At 41.0% G+C, this 22480-nt stretch overlaps 1 long non-coding RNA gene across 1 annotated transcript in view; it reads left to right on the forward strand.

Annotated features, from left to right (window-relative positions):
- The first annotated feature begins 2214 nt into the window (after positions 1 to 2214).
- LOC140712028 (uncharacterized) overlaps positions 2215 to 22480 on the forward strand; it is a 40905-nt gene continuing 20639 nt past the window's right edge. The window contains exons 1-2 of the long non-coding RNA XR_012093448.1: positions 2215 to 2625; positions 17636 to 17810. This is a non-coding gene — a long non-coding RNA (uncharacterized lncRNA). The remainder of the gene's footprint in view (positions 2626 to 17635; positions 17811 to 22480) is intronic.

The raw sequence follows: 22480 nt of genomic DNA on the forward strand, positions 1-22480 counted from the left end.
ACACTTGGTGTTTTCTGTTTTTATTTTAGCCATTCTATTGGCTATACAGAGGTACAGTCATGTGTCATCAAATGATGTTTTGGTCAACAATGAACCATGCAGACAATAGTGGTCCCATAAGATTATGATGTATTTTTACTGTATCTTTTCTATGTTTAAGTATATTTATATACACAAATACTTTCCATTGTGTTACAACTACCTACAATATTTAAGACAATAACGTGCTGTACAGGTTTGTAGCCTAGGAGCAATAGGCCATACCATATAGTCTAGGTGTGTAGGAGATTATACCATCTAGGTTTGTGTAAATACACTCTGTGATGTTCACACAATGACAATATTGCCTAACGATGCATTTCTCAGAATATATCCCTATCATTAAGTGATGCATGACTGTATTTCATTATAATTTAGATTTAAATTGAATGGATACATTTTGGTATAATCATACAATGGAATACCATTAAGCCAAAGAGAGTGACATACAACAATGTGGATGAGTCTCACAATCTGTGAAAAAAGTCAGACACAAAATAATGTAGACTGCACGAGTCCATTTATAGACAGTACCAAAAAATCCAGGTGAAAGTAATCTATGGCATTAGCAGTTAAGGTACGGGTTTGCCTTGGGGAGAGTGAGTAGACTGTGCCTGGAGAGAGCAGAGGGGCTTCTGGGATATCAGTGATATTCTTGTTCTTGATCTGAGTGCTGGCTTTGCAGATGGGTTTAGTTGTGAAACTCCAGCAAGCTGTCCACTTTATGCTACGTGCACTTTTCAGTATGTATATTATTCTTTATTTAAAGAATTTTTTTAGAGTACAGATTTCTAGGCCTTTACTGTGAGATGTGGTCCTTTGATGGGACCTGGGACTTTACATGTTTGACAAGCACTCAGGTGATTGGGATGTAGGTGGCTTTAAAGTGCACTTTGAGAAACATTGGTAATTACATTCAGTGCAGAGATTTTAAAAGCATTCATCAGCTCTTCAAAATAATTTAATCAGCTGCTTTGTATACTGCAGCTATTTTCGGTCATTTCAGAGCTGGTTTCATTCATCCCACCCCCATCCCACTTTCACCTTCCGAGAGTGAATCAATCCTGGAAAATGAAAACCTCAAGTGAGCCCCACGTTGGAAAAAGCCACGGCTTATACTCAATGAGGAAAGGACAATCAAGTGAGAAACAAATCCATTAGGTGGGGAAAAACCCCATCAAGTGTGGGAATCATAGAAACCCTTTCTGGGAGGAGAACTGATCTTTTCTGATGAAAGCTCATTTCATTTACTTAGCTATGAGTGACAGAGTGTGTCTGGGTCTGAGGCATTTGGTGGAGGCTCTGTAAAAACTAGGTTAAGGACTGAATCAAAATCCCTTCCAATTACATGAAGGAGGAAGCTAAGAATGCAAATAACTGTAAAACTATTGCTTGTTGTGACTAAAAGTCCTCCACATAGTAAGGCCTAAATCAGCTTTCATTTTATTGCTATGGGAAAGGACAGAGCTACCTGGCACAGTTATACAGCCAAGTTTTTAAGGGAACAAAAACAGTGAAAAAAAAAATCACTCAATGCTTGTTTAGAGCTTGCTCTATCTGCCCAAGTGCTGAGAAAGAAAGTGTTCTCAAAAGTCAAGAGGGAAAGAGTTCTTCCTCGATAAAAAACTGTTGGCTTTTAAAGGATCAGTTATTCTCCTTGAAGACACAATAGGTATGTACGTGATTTACCTATAGGCAGGCTAGTATTGATTTCCCTGGTATGTCTACACCAATGATTAAAAAATCTGAAATAATTTTGTATTTGTTGGAAAATAGCCCCAGCCCAGGGCTCCTTGAGAGTCCCCCATTCATTGTCCACATTGTTTGACCCTCCTCTGGGATTCCTCAGAACTCCCAACAGTACAGCAACTAAAGGATTAATGTCCCTCCAACTCTGTGCAGCCACAAGCTGTCTTAGAGGTCATTGCTCTGTGGTGATACCTGTGAAGGGGAGAAGTGGCTTTTTTGGGTCAGCTGCGGAACCCTATTCATGTTCTTCTCTTACTCGACAGCTTTTCACTACCCTCCCCCAAGAGTGCCCCAATTCTACTTCTCTTGTAATTTCTCGTTCTTTGGTAATTTCTCATTCAAGGCAATGAAAGATCACTGATTAAATGTAGATGTTTTGTCATTAGATTAACCTTCTAGTCTGTCACTCCTAAACATCCAAGGGCTTCCAGAGGCTCTCTGATTCATCGGCTCCTTCACTCTGTCATTCAGCAAACATCTCTGGAATGCCTGCTACATGCCATCACTGTGCTTACTGGTAAGACTCCATCCCCCTCAGCTTAAATGAGAGATCACAGTCTGGTGGGAATGACCAACCTGTAAATAGACAATTCTGGTGCAATCATGGAGCTACTGAAGAGTATAATGGGAACATAAAGGCTGGCAAAGGTAGATCATGGTGAGTCAGGGAAGACTTCCTGGAGGAAGTGGTTTGAGCCTAGCCTTTTTTCTTTCTTTTTTCCTTTTATAGATTTAGAGAGTACAAGTGCAGTTTTGTTACAGGGATATATTGTGTAGTGGTGAAGTCTGGGCTTTTAGTGTCCCCATCACCCAAAGAGTGAACAATGTACCCAACAGGTAAATTTTCAGCTTTCACCACCCCCGCTTTTTATCTCTCCTTTTTTGGAGCACCCATTGTCTGTTATTTCCCTCTCTGTGTTCATGTGTATCCATTGTTTAGCTCTCACTTATAAGTGAGAACATGTGGTATTTGATTTTCTGAGTTATTACGCTTAGAATAATGGCCTCTAGCTCTATCCATGTTGCTGCAAAAGACATGATCTCATTCTTTTTTGTTTGTTTTTCTTTTCTTTTTAAAATTTTTAAAAAAATTATACTTTAAGTTCTGGGGTACATGTGCAGAACGTGCAGTTTTGTTACATAGGTATACATGTGCCATGGTGGTTTGCTGCACCCATCACCCGTCACCTACATTAGATATTTCTCCTAATGTGATCCCTCCCCTAGCCCCCCACCCCCGACAGGCCCTGGTGTGTGATGTTCCCCTCCCTGTGTCCCTGTGTTCTCCTTGTTCAACCCCCACTTATGAGTGAGAACATGTCATGTTTGGTTTTCTGTTCTTGTGATAGTTTGCTGAGAATGATAGTTTCGAGCTTCATCCGTATCCCTGCAAAGGACATGAACTCATCCTTTTTTATGGCTGCAAAATATTCCACATTTTCTTTATCCAGTCTATCATTGACGGGCATTTGGATTGGTTCCAAGTCTTTGCTATTGTGAATAGTGCCACAATAAACATATGTGTGCATGTGTCTATATAGTAGAATGATTTGTAATCCTTTGGGTATATACCCAGGAATGGGATTGCTGGGTCAAATGATATTTCTAGTTTTAGATCCTTGATGAATCGCCACACTGTCTTCCACAATTGTTGAACTAATTTACATTCCCACCAGCAGTGTACAAGCGTTCCTATTTCTCCACATCCTCTCCAGCACCTGTTTCCTGACTTTTTAATGATCACCATTCTAACAGGTGTGAGATAGTGTCTCACTGTGGTTTTGATTTGCATTTCTCTAATGACCAGTGATGATGAGCATTTTTTCATATGTTTGTTGGCTGCATAAATGTCTTCTTTGGAAAAATGTCTGTTCATATCTTTTGTCCACTTTTTCATGGGGTTGTTTGTTTTTTTCTTGTAAATTTGTTTAAGTTCTTTGTAGATTCTGGATATTAGTCATTTGTCAGTTGGGTAGATTGCAAAAATTTTCTCCCATTCTGTAGGTTGCCTGTTCACTCTGATGATAGTTTATTTTGCTGTGCAGAAGCTCTTTAGTTTAATTAGATCTCATTTATCAATTTTGGTTTTTGTTGCCATTGCTTTTGGTGTTTTAGATATGAAGTCTTTGCCCATGCCTGTGTCCTGAATGGTATTGCTCAGGTTTTCTTCTAGCATTTTTATGGTTTTAGGTCTTACATTTAAGTCTTTAATCCATCTTGAGTTGGTTTTTGTATAAGGTGTAAGGAAGGGATCCAGTTTCAGTTTTCTGCATATGGCTAGCCAGTTATCCCCACACAATTTATTAAATAGGGAATCTTTCCCCCATTGCTTGTTTGTTTCAGGTTTGTCAAAAATCAGATAGTTTTAGATGTGTGGTGTTATTTCTGAGGCCTCTGTTCTGTTCCATTGGTCTATATATCTGTTTTGGTACCAGTACCATGCTGTTTTGGTTACTGTAGCCTTGCAGTATAGTTTGAAGTCAGGTAGCATGATGCCTCCAGCCTTGTTCTTTTTGCTTAGGATTGTCTTGACTATGCAGGCTCTTTTTTGGTTCCATATGAAATTTAAAGTAGTTTTTTCTAGTTCTGTGAAGAAAGTTAGTGGTAGCTTGATGGGGATAGCATCGAATCTATAAATTACTTTGGGCAGTATGGCCATTTTCACAAAATTAATTCTTCCTATCCATGAGCATGGAATGTTTTTCCATTTGTTTGCATCCTCTCTTATTTCCTTGAGCAGTGGTTTGTAGTTCTCCTTGAGGAGGTCCTTCACATCCCTTGTAAGTTGGATTCCTAGATATTTTATTCTCTTTGTAGCAATTGTGAATGGGAGTTCACTCATGATTTGGCTGTTTGTCTGTTATTGGGATTCTTGTGATTTTTGCACATTGATTTTGTATCCTGAGACTTTGCTGAAGTTGCTTGTCAGCTTAAGGAGATTTTGGGTTGAGACGATGGGGTTTTCTAAATATATAATCATGTCATCTGCAAACAGAGACAATTTGACTTCCTCTGTTCCTATTTGAATTTTGAATATCCTTTATTTCTTTCTCTTGCCTGATTGCCCTGACCAGAACTTCCAATACTGTGTTGAATAGGAGTGGTGAGAGAGGGCATTCTTTTCTTGTGCTGGCTTTCAAAGGGAATGTTTCCAGTTTTGGCCCAGTCAGTATGATATTGGTTGTGGGTTTGTCATAAACAGCTCTTATTATTTTGATATGTGTTCCATAGATACCTAGTTTATTGAGAGTTTTTAGCATGAAGGGGTGTTGAAGGCCTTTTTTGCATCTTTGAGATAATCATGTGGTTTTTGTCATTGGTTCTGTTTATGTGATGGATTACGTTTATTGATTTGTGTATGTTGAACCAGCCTTGCATCCCAGGTATGAAGCCAACTTGATCATGGTGGATAAGCTTTTCGATGTGCTGCTGGATTCAGTTTGCCAGTGTTTTATTGAGGATTTTCACATTGATGTTCATCTAGGATATTGGCCTGAAATATTCTTTTTTTGTTGTGTCTCTGCCAGGTTTTGGTATCAGGATGACACTAGCCTCATAGAATGAGTTAGGGAGGATTCCCTCTTTTTCTACTATTTGGAATAGTTTCAGAAGGAATGGTACCAGCTCCTCTTTGTACCTCTGGTAGAATTCGGCTGTGAATCCATCTGGTCCTGGACTTTTTTGGTAGGCTATTAATTACTGCCTGAATTTCAGAACTTGTTATTGGTCTATTCAGGGATTCAACTTCTTCCTGGTTTGGACTTGGGATGCTGTATGTGTCCAGGAATTTATCCATTTCCTCAAGGTTTTCTAGTTTATTTGCATAGAGGTGTTTATAGTATTCTCTGATGGTAGTTTGTATTTCTGTGGGATCAATGGTGATATACACTGTATCATTTTTTATTATGTCTATTTGATTCTTCTCTCTTTTCTTATTAGTCTGGCTAGTAGTCTATCTATTTTGTTGATCTTTTAAAAAAGAACAGTTCCTGGATTCAGTGATTTTTTGAAGGGATTTTCCTGTCTCTATCTCCTTCAGTTCTGCTCTGTTCTTAGTTATTTCTTGTATTCTGCTAGCTTTTGAATTTGTTTGCTGTTGCTTCTCTAGTTCTTTTAATTTTGATGTTAGGGTGTCAATTTTAGATCTTTCCTGCTTTCTCTTGTGGGCATTTAGTGCTATAAATTTCCCTTTACACACTGCTTTAAATGTGTCCCAGAGATTCTGGTACATTGTGTCTTCATTCTCATTGGTTTCAAAGAACATCTTTATTTCTGCCTTCATTTTGTTATTTACCCGGTAGTGATTCAGGAGTAGGTTGTTCAGTTTCCATGTAGTTGTGCGGTTTTGAGTGAGTTTCTTAATCCTGAGTTCTAGTTTGATTGCACTGTGGTCTGAGAGACAGTTTGTTATGATTTCCATTCCTTTGCATTTGCTGAAGAGTATTGTACTTCCAATTATGTGGTCAATTTTAGAATAAGTGCAATGAGATGCTGAGAAGAATGTATATTCTATTGATTTGGGGTGGAGAGTTCTGTAGATGTCTATTAGGTCCACTTGGTCCAGAACTGAGTTCAAGTCCTGAATATCTTTGTTAATTTTCTGTCTTGCTGATCTGTCTAATATTGACAGTGGGGTGTTAAAGTCTCACACTATTATTGTGTGGCAGTCTAAGTCTCTTTGTAGGTCTCTAAGGACTTGCTTTATGAATCTGGGTGCTCCTGTATTGGGTGCATATGTATTTAGGATAGTTAGCTCTTCTTGTTGCATTGATCGCTTTACCATTATGTAATGCCCTTCTTTGTCTCTTTTGATCTTTGTTGGTTTAAAGTCTGTTTTATCAGAGAGTAGGATTGCAACTCCTGCTTTGTTTTCCTTTCCATTTGCTTGGTAAATATTCCTCCATCCCTTTAGTTTGAGCCTATGTGTGTCTTTGCACATGAGATGGGTCTCCTGAATACAGCAGACTGATGAGTCTTGACTCTTTATCCAATTTGACAGTCTGTGTCTTCTAATTGGGGCATTTAACCCATTTACATTTAAGGTTAATATTGTTATGTGTGAATTTGATCCTGTCATTATGATGCTAGCTAGTTATTTTGCCCATTAGTTGATGCAGTTTCTTCATAGTGTCAATGGTCTTTATAATTTGGCATGTTTTTGCAGTGGCTGGTACTGGTTGTTCCTTTCCATGTTTAGTGCTTCTTTCAGGATCTCTTGTAAGGCAGGCCTGGTGGTGACAGAATCTCTTGGCATTTGCTTGTCTGTAAAGGATTTTATTTCTCCTTCACTTATGAAGCTTGGTTTGGTTGGATATGAAATTCTAGGTTGAAAATGCTTTTCTTTAAGAATGTTGAATATTGGTCCCCACTCTCTTCTGACTTGTCGGGTTTCTGCTGAGAAATCTGCTGTTAGTCTGATGGGCTTCCCTTGGTCTGTAACCCGACCTTTCACTCTGGCTGCCCTTAACATTTTATCATCAATTCAACCTTGGTGAATCTGACGATTATGTGTCTTGGGGTTGCTCTTCTCGAGTAGTATCTATGTGGTTTTCTCTGTATTTCCTGAATTTGAATGTTGGCCTGTCTTATTAGGTTGGGGAAGTTCTCCTGGATAAGATCCTGACGAGTGTTTTCCAACTTGGTTTCATTCTCCCTGTCACTTTCAGGTACACCAATCAAACGGAGGTTTTGTCTTTTCACGTAGTCCCATATTTCTTGGAGGCTTTGTTTGTTCCTTTTTACTCTTTTTTCTCTAATCTTGTCCTCTTGTTTTATTTCATTAAGTTGATCTTCAATCACTGACATCCTTTCTTCTGCTTGATGGATTCAGCTATTGATACTTCTGTATGCTTCACGAAGTTCTTGTGTTGGGATTTTCAGCTCCGTCAGGTCATTTATGTTCTTCTCTAAACTGGTTATTCTAGTTAGCAATTCATCTAACCTTTTTTCAAGGTTCTTAGCTTCCTTGCATTGGGTTAGAACATGCTCCTTTAGCTCAGGGGAGTTTGTTATTACCCGCCTTCTGAGGCCTACTTCTGTGAATTCGTCAAATTCATTCTTTGTCCAGATTTTTTCGCTTGCTAGCAAGGAGCGGTGATCCTTTGGAGGAGAAGAGACATTCTGGTTTTTGGAATTTTCATCCTTTTTGCGCTGGTTTCTCCCTACCTTTGTGAATTTATACTTCTTTGGTCTTTGATGTTGGTGACCTTCGAATGGGGTCTTTGAGTGGATGTACTATTCCTTTCTGTTTGTTAGTTTTCCTTTTAACAGGCTCGTCTACTGCGGGTCTGCTGGAGTTTGCTGGAGGTCCACTCCTGACCCTGTTTGCCTGGGTATCACCAGCGTAGGCGGCAGAACGGCAAAGATTGCTGCCTGTTCTTTCCTTTGGAAGCTTCATCCCAGAGGGGCACCTGCCAGATGCCAGCCAGAGCTCTATATGAGGTGTCTGTTGGCCCCTACTGGGAGGTGTCTTCCAGTCAGGATACATAGGGGTCAGGGACCCACTTGAGGAGGCAGTCTGACTCTTCGCAGAGCTTGAACGCTGTGCTGGGAGATCTGCTGCTCTCTTCAGAGCCATCAGGCAGGGATGTTTAAGTCTGCTGAAGCTGTACCCATAGCTGCCCCTTCCCTCAGGAGCTCAGTCCCAGGAGATGGGGGTTTTATCTGTAAGTCCCTGACTGGAGCTGCTGCCTATTTTTCAGAGATGCCCTGCCCAGAGAGAAGAAATCTGGCAGTCTGGCCGCAGCAGCCTTGCTGAGCTGCAGTGGGCTCTGCCCAGTTCAAACTTCCTGGCTGCTTTGTTTACACTGTGAGCAGAAAACTGCCTACTCAAGCGTCAGCAATGGCAGACGTCCCTCCCCCCACCAAGCTCAAGCATCCCAGGTGGATCTCAGATTGCTGCTGTGCTGGCAGCGAGGATTTCAAGCCAGTGGATCTTAGTTTGCTGGGCTCTGTGGGGGTGGGACCCACTGAGCCAGACCACTTGGCTCCCTGGCTTTAGCACCCCTTTCCAGGGGAGTGAACAGTTCTGTCTCGCTAGCATTTCAGGTGCCACTGGGGTATGGGAAAAAAAAAAGCTCTTGCAGCTAATTTAGTGTCTGCCCAAACGGCCGCCAAGTTTTGTGCTTGAAACCCAGTGCCCTAGTGGGGTAGGCACCAGAGGGAATCTCCTGGTCTGTGGGTTGCGAAAACCATGGGACAAGCACAGTATCTGGGCTGGAGCGTGCATGGTCCTCAGGCTCAGTCCGTCACAGCTTCCCTTGGGTAGGGGAGAAAATTCCCTGACCCTTTGCGCTTCCTGGGTCAGGCAACGCCCCACCCTGCTTTGGTTCGCCCTCCATGGGCTGCACCTACTGTTCAACCGGTCCCAGTGAGATGAACTGGGTACCTCAGTTGGAAATGCAGAAATCACCCGCCTTCTGCGTCGATCTTGCTGGGAGCTAGAGACTAGAGCTGTTCCTATTCGGCCATCTTGCCAGCAATGATCTCATTCTTTTTTATGGCTGCATAGTATTTCATGGTGTGTGTATATATACACACACTCATATATATTTTATACACACACCCCCACCCCCACCCCACATTTTCTTTATCCAGTCGTTTGTTGATGGACTCTTAGGTAGGTTCCATGACTTTGCTATTGTGAATAGTGCTGTGATAAACATGCGAGTGCAGGTATCTTTTTAATATGATGACCTCTTTTCCTTTGGGTAGATGCCCAGTGGTGGAATTGAGCTTAGTCTACTGGAAAAATAGAAGTTAGTTAGGTGGGGATGGCAAGTAGAAGAAATGTTGGGCAAAGGAGACTATGAACGCAGTAAGAAACAGCATGATATGTGCAGGCACCAGAGGGTAAAGTGTGAGACCAAAGGTGGTAGAAAGTGAGGCGTGAGAGGAAAGCAGGGATGGGGAAGCTAAGATGTGATTTTGTAAGGAAGAGGCTTTCAGCCTGGGAGTCCTAACTCACTGGGGTGCAGCCAAACAATGTGTTACTAATAATAAAGTGTTAGGTTTGTAATGGCTTTATTCCTTTAGAAACCTAAATTTGAGCAGATTCAAGGTTATCCCTAGAATATGGTGACTCTCCCCCACTGGCATTCCATATGCTTTCTTGAGAGAGAGAAAGGGATGGAGCGAGGGCTGGAAGCCAGGGCTTGAGCATAGTTCTCTGTTCACCTTATCCAAGCAGCAAGCTGGTGGCTACAGTATTAACAAACTGCTGCTGTGCTTTACTTCCTTACTAGGGCTTTCAGGTTTCACAAAATCTGAGTATACCCAGAGAACAGTACACCTCTGTGCATGTACATCGCCCGTCTTGATGGTCACAGAGGATGGCAGCTGCATAAAATGGGGAGCCATGGAAGTGTTTCCATGCTGTAGGCCGTGTGCATTTTGTGGTGGCTCCTCTGGCTCCAGCGATCAAACATCCTATGGGTATGGAAATCTCCGCTACACACTCACAGTGCACTTACATTTCAAATCAATTATATGTTTATTGCTCCACTAATATATTATATCCATTTAAAAACATAGTCCAAAATATAAACAGTAAAAGGATAAAATAGAAAAGGGATTAAAGCATTTAAAATAATTTTTTTTTACTTATAATAGACAAACCTAATGATTGAATACACCTAATTATTTTGTTTAAGTTTTGGTTTAATTCTTGTGATACTGTGATTTGCAGGTCTTGTTCTCAGTGTATTTCAGTTCTTGCTTGTAGTGGCTGATGTAGCTGGAAAAGGCTTCATAAAGATATGGAGCTCCAAATGGAAGTGCACTTACTAATCATGAGACTCTGTGCTCAGTTCTGTTAGTAATGACGCACATGTCTTTGATGAAATTCAAGGTAGTAAATATGTTTTATCCCTGATATCAATCAGTTGTTCTTGCAGGCTAACTGGAAGAGATATGTACTTTTCGTCGTGTTAACAATTAGTTTCCGTTATCTGCTGAACCTCTTTTCTAAAAAACGTAAAATAGTTTAGTAAAGTCTGTATGCCAAGCTTTTAAAGTGTTCTGATACCCATGTGTGTACACATGACCCCCTAACGTTATTTTTGGCAATAAAATCACCTGATATGGAAACATTTTTAAATGTCTATTTTTAAAGTTCTCTTCGATAGGGGTTTCTTTTGAGAAGTAGCTATTTTTTCATTCATTGTTAAAATGTTATCTTTACCTTGAAGAAACGGAGTAAGTGTATTTATTTTTAAAAAAAACAACTGCAAGATAGCATACTGATAGGATTCATCAAAGAAAAGGGCAGCATATGTGGAAGAAAAAATATGCCTCTTACTTAAATTTGGCAATTTGAAAATTGGCCTGATTGGATTTTGGAACAAGTGAGAAAAGAGAGTCCAGGATAAATTCCTAGCTTTCTAGCTTGGACAACTGCTTGAATGGTGGTATCACCAAATGGAGTAGAGAGAGGAAGAAGACAGGAGCCAGTTTAGGAAGACGATGAAAAAACAAGCTGGATGAGTAGTTGATGAGTTTGAGTGCCCACAGGACTTCCTGCTGTTACTTCATGCCTGACATACTGAAATCAAACTCATCCTTGGCTTTATATCCTGAATTTACGTTTTGTCTCTGTTCTCCTATCTCTGTCCATGGCACCACCCTCTCTAGGTACTTAAGGGTAAACACGTTGGAGCCATATATTAAAACGTGAAAGGTTCCCTTGTCCCCCTTGCAGGGTGTGCAATTCGGGTGTGGCTCGCTTCTTCAGTGCCCTGCTGCTCAGACCTCTAGGGGAGCATACCGACCTGCAGTCTGTGGGGCTCCAACCCCATGGCAGTGTCTAGGGGTAAATGTTTACAGCTCCTCAAGCCCCAGTGGGCGTGTGTTAAAGGGTGCTCTCTTAGTTTGTCATCTATAGGTGGCTTGTGTTAACCAGCTCAATGAACCTTGCTGCAAGAACAGAGGGATTTCTGTATCCCAGGGTTTCTTGCCTTGATGTACCGGAAGAATCAGATCACACATGAGTTTGGAGAATGAGTGCAAAGTTTTATTGCGTGGAAGTAGCTCTTCGCTGATGGATGAGCCAGAAGGGAGATAGTTTCCCCTGGAGTTGGGCCGCTGGGTGCCCTTGCTCTCCTCAGAGTGCCCCGGCCAAACTCCACCTCGACCCGCAAGTTGATGGCCTGTGGAGTCTGTCGGTGTGCTCTTCTGCCAGCATGCTCCCCTCAACATCCTCTTGCCATGCAGCCGCTTGTGTCTGCTTCCACCGACCTGTTCCTCTCCATGTCCAGCCACTTCTCTCTGCCTTGCTAAGGTGTCAGGTTTCTGTAGGCCCAGGATGGGGGTGTGGTGGGCCAGGGTGATCTTGGGAAATGTAACATTTGGACACATAGGCAGAAGTGCCTGTCCTCACCTAGGTCTGTGGGGGTGAAGTCCTAGCCAGGGACCCGCCCTCCTCTACCTAGCACTTCCCTGTCCCTCTTCCATATCTTTTAAAGGGACCACGCTCTTCCCTTCCCAGCACTCCTGATTCATCCTTCTGTTTCCTTCTCTATCCAGTGAATAACTGAGGACTTTCACTTTTATTTGTTCCTTCTACATATATTTATTGAGCACCTCTTGTGTGCCAGGTACTCATCTAGGCCCTGAGGATGTAAGTGGGCAGAAGACAGAGTGCTGGTTGTTATGGAGCTTATATTCCAGGTGGAGAAAATAGATGATAAATAAATATGTAAACATATAAACAAGAAACTCATGAGAGTTTGTTAAGTGCTCAGTAAAGAATTGAAGCAAAGTCACATAATGCTGCCTGGGTGGCTGCCATAGACGGGATGGGCACAGAAAAGCTTTCGGAGGTGGTGCCATTGAATGTGAGCTCTGAGTCCATGTACTATCAGGGGAGAGATCTTTTCAAGCAGAAGGTCCCAAGCTCTCCATGAGCACAGAGTTGTAGGAACAGAGGGAAAGCCAGGATGGCTAAGGCTTGGTGGTGGGGATGTGACCCTAAAGTCATGGCTTTTCTTTAATCGCTGCTACTCTGTTTCCATGCTCACCACTTCATGCCTGGCCTGTTAAAATGTCCGTTAATTTCTCCCCACCTTAACTCTCTCCTTGAAATTATTTTGCATATGAGTACCTGGTTTGCCTTCACTATGCCATGATAAAAAGCCATCAGTAGCTGGAAGCTGTAGGTTGGCCCTTGGGGGGTCAGGAACACACATACACAGCTCTTCAACTGGGGCTCCTGTGAGGTTTCCAAGAGGCTTTGGGAGGAAATGAAGTCTCTTGTTACCCTCCCATGTTTACCCACCCTACATATTGGTTTTCAATTACTCCTGTAACAAATGACTACAAACTTCGTGGCTTAAAACAGCATGGATTTATTCCCTTACGGTTCTGGGGACACATGTCTGAAATGGGCCTTATTAGGCTTAGAAACAATGTCCTCAGGGCTGTGCTTCTTTCAGTAGGCTCTGTGGGAGGACCTGTTTCCTTACCTTTCCCAGCTCTAGAGGCTGCCTGCGTTTCTTAGCCATGGCCCCTTCCCACATCTTTAAAGCCAGCAGGGCAGCCTCTTCCAATCTCTCTCTGACTCTGACCCTCGCTCTCTTGCTTCCCACTTTCACTTATAAGGACACTTGTGATCACATTGGGGCATCTGGATAATCCAGGACAGGAAAATCTCCCTGTATCAAGGTTAACCACTGATTAGTAACAATATACTTCATACATATGAACAGAAATGTACATACATACACATTTCTATGTTATATTACCATATAAATATCATAGCTCATGTGCAAATAGAATGTATTCACAGGTTCTGAGGATTGGGATGTGGGCATCTATAGGGGTGCATTATTCTACCTAGCACACCCTGCTTCTTTGATGTATTGGGATTTATCGGATATTTGTGGCTCATGGGGACTTCCTTCAAAAGGAAAGGCCACTACTAAGACTAAGAGGAGGCCTATCATGGAATCTCAGTAGGAGATTGCTTTAACTTTGTGAATATGGTGAAGCTCTGCCCATCAATGAGGCAGGATTGCTTGCTTTTCCTGCAAGGGCAGCTGAATGCGGGATGGTGGGAATAGCAGTAGCTATTCCCTTGTATATTCTTTCCAAGGCTATTGGCTATTCTATGCTTTGGGTAGAACTCGAACAGCAGAGAATATTTCTTTATCTCATTTATTTTCTATCCTGATGGAGAGTTGAATGAGTTGGCCTTTAAGGTCCCCCTGAATCTTGAGAATGTATTATCTTCCTGTCTGAAGAGATGGCCTCCAAGACAAAATGTGTGGCTGAATAGAGGGAATAGAGGGAATCATGTTAGATAACATAAGTGCTAACCTCTTGAAAGAGATTATTACATTTAATTAGTAGACATACTCTGTCTGCTCCACACTTGAGAATTTATAGGAAAAGAGATACCAGAATGCTCTTTAGTGAGACATTCTTTTGTTGTCTTCAACCTCTAAGTGATGTCTACATGCCAGAAAAGCAATTCTTTGGCAGGAAATGCAAGTAAAATCCCATTATATTGATATCCATTGGACAATGACCATATATACTGAATTTCTGGAATAGTTCTCATTTCATGTATTTTATTCTTTTCAATAAGGAATTAATTAAATGTATAACTAAATGTAATTTAATTTTATATCTTGGTAAGACATTTCGTACAAATACTTTCACAAATCAGGAAAAGATTTTCTGTCTTAATCCGTCTTAATTTTTATTTTGGGCAAATGCAATTGAACATCTATTTTCCTGGTGGTGAAATTTTTTGCCTGGATAATTATACTGCTACAAAACATCCCTCATCTGTAGAGCTAAAGACAAACAAAACTTATTTCCAGTCTCTCTGTATAAGCAGCATATTTGAACCTGGTAATAAATTTACTTTGAAAAAAGTAAAAGAAATGGAAAAAAAAAAAAAAAGAGAAATGCTAAGGATAATGACATCCAATATACACCAAACACTCAACATAATGTAGGCACTGTGGTAAGTACTTTAGATATATAGCTTTGTTTCAGTTTTAAAAATGAAAGCTCTGTGAAGTAAATATGTTCTCCCTGCCCTTATTGTAGAGGTGGAGGCTGATATGGCACTTGGAGCAATGTTGTCCTAACAATGTACAGAGTTAGAAAGGAGAGAATTGATATTTGGGTTAATTCACTGCATCAACCCCAAGCCTTTCTTCCTCTAAGCATCCTAGGGATAGACAGGTAGGTTTTGAGGGAGGAGGTACGGTCGGGGTGACTGAAATGGAATTACAGTGATGGTCTATGAGAATTAGAGCCCTTGGACTACAGAGAGAACCAAGAGTTCCTCAGCAGATCAGGTTCCAAGAACCTTGATGTCTGGGGCTGCAGAGTTCTTGCTTTGATGTCTTCTGTGATAAAGACCTAGTCAGTCATTCCAATCTGCCCTATTCCAGAAAATGGCTCACCATCCCTGCAGCCACTGAAACCTAAACTGAGAGTCATCTGAAATTCTTCTTTTTTTTTCCTCCTCAAATCCTATGCATCACCAAGTTCTGGGCTGTCCTACTACAAAATACATCTAGAATCTGGTTCTTCAATTGTCTTAGTTTGTGTGACTACAACAAAAGACTACAGTTTGAGCAACTTACAAACAACAAACGTTTATTTCTCATGGTTCTAGAGGCTGGAAATCCTGCATCAAGGTGCCAGTAGATTTGGTTAGGGCCCACTTTCTGATTCATGGATGGCACGTTCTCGCTGCTTCCTCACCTGGTAGAATGGGCAAATGAGCCCCCTCAGGCTCTTTTATAACAGCACTAATCCCATTTATGAGAGCTCCCCACTCATGACCTAATCACCTCCTAAAGGCCTCACCTTTTAATATAATCACATTGGGGATTGGATTTCAATGTATGAATTTTGGGGGCCACAAACATTTGGACTGTAGCATCTGTCCATCCTAATGACTGCCACCCTCCCAAAGGTTCATCTGCTCTCTCTCCTGAACTACCACAACAGTTTCCTAAATAGCCTCCCTGCTTCCACACTATCCCACCCCAAAGTCATCTTTTAAAAACATAAGTCAGATCAAGCTCTCCTCTGCTTAATCTTCATCGACATCTTCCTTGTGCCCTTAGAATAAAATCCCAGCCTCCTAGCATGGTGCACAGGCCCCGAGTGAACTGGATCCTGTCCATGTCTCTAAACTCATACTATATCCTCTAGGTTCTTTTCCACCTCAGGGCCCCCATCCCCTCTGCTGAAATCACCTTCTTCCTTAGGTATTTAACATCAGCTTTTCAAGAGGGCTCAGATAAGCATGCCTCCACGTGCATCCCTGTAATACTCTGTCACATAACCCCTTCCGTTTTTTATGTGGCAGTTATTGCAATCTGTTATTATTTTGTTTGTAAGTTGGTTTATTCTTTTGTTTATCTCTCGCACTAGAGGGCTGGACTTCATCTGTCTGAATCCTCAGCACCTAGCACGGTGCATGACAAATTAGGTGTTCATTGATTATTTGTAAAATAAATGATAGAATGCATCATCATGATTTTTTAAAGTATTATTATGTTCTTAAGGACAGGTGCACATATTGGATGCCCTTTGGTATGTCTGTCCAGCTTGTAATAACACTCTTAATTGGGCTCCCAGAGTCAGAGGAAATGGCTCCTAGGAACATTTGGGTGCATGTGCCCCTGACCTCTGGTTCCAGTGGATTGGCAGCTGATCCAGACGGAGTCAACTGAAATTGCAACTCCGGTAATTTGGATTTGGGACTGGAGAGAAGTATGGTTGGACTATGTGTCCTCAGGAGACCTGGGGCAGTCATGAACTCTGCTTTATGGGCTGGGACCAGAGAAGGCTGGTGAGCAGAGAAAGAGAGGAGACCGAGCAGATGTGCAAAGAGAAAGTGTGACGTGAGACCCAGGGAGACAGTGGGGATGGATTTCCAGTATCTTCTTGCTGCTCATCTGACCTCCTAGCCTTGGGTTGAGGAAAATGTCAGCTCCCTGTCCTCCAAATGCCATTCCGGGGTAAAGCCAGTGTGTTAAGGACACCTCAGTCCATTTGACACTTTGTGAAAACAAATTCACCATTTCCATGTTGGTTCTGCTTCAGCATACACTGCTCCGTGCCACCTTCACCTCATGCGATGATAGATGGCTTGCTCCTGAGCTAGAAACTATGTGTAAACGACAAGGTTTCTAGAAAAAGAAAATGGGGAAAAAAGTGAGGGGCGAACATCTTTGTGGCATCCCCTGTAAGGAGAGAGGGCTGTGAGCTATGAAAAAGCAGGTGCAGTAAGCTGGGGAGCTGGGAACAGGAGACTCAGAGAATATAAAATGTCTGGTTACAAGATATGAGTTTCGAAGCAGCAGAGTGAATCTCCTTAGGTGATGGATCATTATGCTGAAATCAATCTTCAAAATGGAAGACAATGTTCACAAAAATGAAATATTCCCTCTGAACCAGGGGTCTAAAGTATAGTAGGCCACTCCACGGTAGTGACAATCAATATCAACTCAGTTTAAGACCATACAATCTTCTTTTAGCCTGACCTCATTAAACCTGATACTAATGAGCGACTAAAGCCAATGGCCATGCATGGGAGTTTAATATTGCTACAATCACAGCGATTCAAAAGTCCTTTATCAGCAAAGGTATGGCGAAAAATATGTTGGCTTCTCAGCAATGCAACCAGCTGTAAAGTATCTCTCAACGAGTCCACCAAGGTGTGAACATCAAAAGCCCAGCAGGAGCTATTTATATTTGAAGATTATTAGGCATTAGCTGCACAGGGGAATTGCCTCAGAAAATGCTGCGCCTGACTAGATACTTCCATGGTAAAACCCAGAAAACACTGAGCTCTCCAGAATAATTTTCATTCTTACAGGAACGTGCACCTCTGCTTGGAGTGTTGTCTCTCCTGCCATGTGTACCTGGACATGCTGGAGAGAGAAAGTGGACTTCAAGGACGTGGGGGAGTTGAATATCAGTTAGTTTTATATACATCAACAGACCACCTTCTACTTCCACAACAAGGACTTTTAAAACGTGAAGTGAGGCTGGTATGTACAGTTTATGTGTGCTTATGAAGACATGCACCAGCATAGCCTGGAGAAGCGTGGCCCCAGGAAGAGCTAGGCATCTGTCCTGGCATCCTGGCCCTGCTGGAATAATAGCCCCAAGTTTTGGCTGGGGCGAGTCTCTTTGCCAAAAGAGAGGTTTTAAGGCCTAGAGCAGTGTTTCCCAAACTGAACTTGACTGGGTGGTAGTATGTGTAAGGAGATAAAAGGATTGCATGGGCAATGTCTGTGAGATACTGAGCTAAATAAGTTAAATTAAAAATTAAAATGAATGCATGTAATATTAATGCATACAAAAATTTATACACACACACACACACAATAAAGAACAATAAAAACCCAGCTTAACAAATACACTGCCAATCCTGGAGAGTCCCCTGGTTGCCCCTTTCTGATTGTAGCCGCCTCCTTTCCCCAGAGTAATCAGTATTCTGAATTTTGTGTTTGAGTTTTGTTTTTCATAATGGTTCTACTATAGGTATATAAATATATATCCTTAAATGATATCTTTTAAATTTATATATGCTTTTGGGCTGGGCCTGGTGCCTCACACCTGTAATCGCAGCAAGGTGAGAGGATTGCCTGAGGCCAGGAGTTCAAGACCAGCCTGAGCAACTTAGTGAGACCATATGTCTATAAAAAGTTTTTGAAAAAATATTAGCCAGGCATGGTGGCACATGCCTGTAGTCCCAGCTACTCAGGAGGCTGAGGAAGGAAGATCAGTTGAGCCCAGGAGGTCAAGGCTGCAGTGAGCCAAGATGGTACCACTGTACTCTAGCCTGGGTGACAGAGCAAACCTTGTCTCAAAAAAAAATTTTTTAAAAAAGCTTTTGAATTAGCTTTATATTAAATCATGCAGTGGATATTCTTCTGAGACTTGTCCTTTATTCCATTCTGTGTTTCTGGACTTCATATGTGTTGATACACACAGCTGTGGTTCATTTTCATTGCTGTTATTTATTTTGTTTATGAACAATTCATTTGCCATTTTCTTCTCTCATTAATATTAGTTTGGCTTTGGTGTTTTACCATTACAAACAATGGTGTTAGAAACTTCCTGGTACATGTTTTTTAGAGCACATGTGCAAGAATTTCTCTAGGTATATATCAGTGGGTGTGAGGGTAGGTACATCTTCACCTTTATAGGATAAACCAAATTGTGATCCAAAGTGACAATTCTAATTTTCATTCAGTCTAACAGGCTTTAAATGTCATTGCCCTGTATCCCCACCAACACCTGGTATTGTCAGACTTGAATTTTTTGCCATCTCATTGTGATTTTGGTTCTCATCTCCTTTATTACTAGTGAATTTGAGCATCTTTTCATATATTTGTTGGTTGTTTGAGCTTCCTCTTCCATAAATGCTACTATCCATGTTCTTGCCCAATTTCTAACTGGGTTATCTTTTCCTTATTGACTTTTAGGAGTTCTTTATGCTTTCTTCATTGTAATTCTTAAGTTACGTATTTGCAAAATTTCTTCTCTCAATTTGTGATTCATGTTTTCATTTCTTAATGATGTTCTCTCATGAAGAGAAGTTTTACATTTTAATATAGATGAATGTATCAATCTTTTATGTTATGGTTGTGCTTTTGGGGTCCAATTTAAGAAAGTTTCCCTACAAGAGATTAAAGATATTGTCCTAAATGTTTTATAATCTTGCTTTTCCCACTAAGTCTCTAATCTCTGTTTTTGTCAATAGATTTCTTTACAAACTCAGGATTTCCCTCAGTTGCCAGTATGCATTGTGGACCCCGGTCCCCTGAAGGAAGACAGAATACAGCACTTTTCTGTTGTATTTGGCCTTGGATTTCTTTCTCAGAGGCATTTCTAGGGATATCTTAGAATATACTCTGGGAACTACTGTTCTGTAGAGTAGAAAAAAATTAAAACTCACTTTCTACCTACATTCTTGACTAATTCTGGGATCCTGAATCAATTGCTGGGTCAATTCCTTGCTATTTGTTTTACTTATTTTGAAAATAAAGACCTTATTACCTAAACTAAAAACTAAAAAACAATATAATTATTAATATGCATAGAGAACAACAGCTAGGGTGAAAATATTAATGTGCAAAAAGGATTAAAATTATGTGTGTGTGTATGTGTGTGTGTGTTATTTTTTTTTCAGACAGGTCTCACTCTGTTGCCCAGGCTAGAGTGCAATGGGACGATCTCAGCTCACTGCAACCTCTGCCTCCTGGGCTTAATCGATTCTTGTGCCTCAGCCTCCCAAATAGCTGGGATTACAGGCATGTGCTACCATGCCCAGCTAATTTTTCTATTTTGGGTAGAGACAGGGTTTCACTACGTTGGCCAGGCTGGTCTCCAACGCTTGACCTCAGGTGATCTGCCTGCTCAGCCTCCCAAAGTGAAAAATATGAATGTACGAGTATTCTCCATCTCTTCATTCCACACCACTTGCTTGGGGATAGGAGTGTTGCATGGAAGATTCTTGCCTGCTGGATTCCCCCCTAGGCTTTTCTGGTGGAGAATCTGGAACATAGCTGTATGGAGAGAAGGCAGAAAACCAAAATGATATATGCAATAAAGAGCTTGAGGAGAAGAGGTGGTACACAGGGGATGGGGGAGAAGACAGGTTTGAGTCCTGAGTGTTGGAGAGGGGTTGGGTGGAGAGTTGAGAGGGAGGAGTTGATAAAGAAAGAGGCTCCAAAACAACCACATGTGAGAATGTGCGAGTGTGAGAGAACTTGAGAGGTACAGTAAGGGGGACTATCAGAAATGTGCTGTGAATTGGCCAAGCGCGGTGGCTCACACCTGTAATCCCAGCACTTTGGGAGGCTGAGGCAGGCAGATCACCTGAGGTCAGGAGTTCAATAGCAGCCTGGCCAACATGGTGAAACCCTATCTCTACTAAAAATACAAAAATTAGCTGGGCATGGTGGTGGGCACCTATAATCCCAGCTACTTGGGAGGCTGAGGCTGGAGAATCACTTGAACCCAGGAGGTAGAGGTTGCAGCGAGCTGAAGGTCACGCCATTGCACTCCAGCCTGGGTGACAAGAGCGAAACTCAGTCTCAAAAAAAAAAAAAAAGAAAGAAAAAAAAGAAAAAAAAGTGCTGTGAATTATAAATTTGATCTCTTTTAATACTCTTTAAAGATGCAAATAAATTTCAGAATAACTTTAACTTTAAGTTGCTGGGTTTCTTTTTGTTGTGTTTCTTTTAATGCAACAAAACAGGATGACTAACCAGTTAGGGTCCCAGATTTTATGATATTCTTTTATACACATGACTTTAGCTCATCATAATGATACTCCAGCGAGGTACGTAGGGGAAATGTTATTTGCCTCTATTTAATATCTGAAAATGCTGACTTAGAAAAAGTAAAGTTACTGACTAAAGACAGTCTGAGGGTGGTTAGGATTCAAATCCAGACTAATAAATGCAGTGTCTGTTTTCTTTCCACTGCACCATGCCGCCTGCAGGGAAGACTCGCATATGAATGCTCTTTGCAGAAACATTCACACAAAAATCAACCAACTCCAAATGAAACGGCAACTTTAAATTATTTGGACCTAATAATCACAATTTCTTCAGAAATGCTATTCAAAGATTCCTAGGGGGGAAAAAAACCCTATCAGATATAATTTAGTGAGATAATTTTGTTTAACTCAGCACTTCTCAGTTTAGCTTACATAATACTGATCATACTTTTTAAGTGTAGGGGACATTTCCATAGATAAGAAGAGTAACTTATTCACAGATTCATAGGCATATAGTTGAACCTTTTCTCTATATTCCTAAGAAATTGATGACATCATGGCCATGAAAGAGGCAACTTGAAAACTATTTAAAAAAAAAAATTGAAAAGTTAACTGTTCCTAACAGGTCAATGAAACAGGACCAGAAGTCTTCATTTTTTGAGAAAGGTACTTATTATTATGGCTGACAGTGGGTCTCATTTTTCCATTTCACAAAATATATATGTACGCTAATGTGAACTCCCATTTCCATCTTAAAACTGGAAATGAACGTAACTTTATTTCCTGGTATCACAGGGCACTGACAAAATATTTCAAGAGCAGGAAATATTTGAAGTGATGATTATTATTTTAGTAGCATAAGGTCTCTTCTACTTCTAACAATTGATTTTCATCACTTCCAGCTGAAGTTATCGCTTTGCCCCCATCCCCCCGCTTTTTTTTTTTTTTTTTTTTTTTTTTGCTGCAGGGTTTTTTTTTGTCTTCAGTAATGTGCTGGGGAGTCCATTTCTTATAGTAGCACCATCTTGGCTGTAGTGTGTTATTCTGCAAGCCCAGAGGGGTTCTTAAACTGAAACTTCCTTCTTGATAGCATTGCTGTCATGAGTTCTGTCATTTCCTCTAATGAAGGGAGTAAACCTGTGAGCATACACACCAATGAAAAACATATAAAGTCAGATCTGTGGTCCCAATATAATAGCAACAAAGAGGATTAATTGTTTGTTTTAATGCAGTAACTGGTATTTAATAAGTTATTGATTTTTCTTAGCATCTTACTAAAATGCTTTGGAATGTGAACAAATCCTCATATAAGGCAGTATATTGATTAGGTATGAATTCATACATTGGGATTCTAGGTGCTCTGTTATCTCAGGGCCAGTGCATATTAACTGATTAGTATTGATTGCACTGTGGCCATCAGTGAAT

The sequence above is a fragment of the Chlorocebus sabaeus genome, chromosome 7 (genome assembly GCF_047675955.1).
Source record: "Chlorocebus sabaeus isolate Y175 chromosome 7, mChlSab1.0.hap1, whole genome shotgun sequence".
Lineage (NCBI taxonomy): Eukaryota > Metazoa > Chordata > Mammalia > Primates > Cercopithecidae > Chlorocebus > Chlorocebus sabaeus.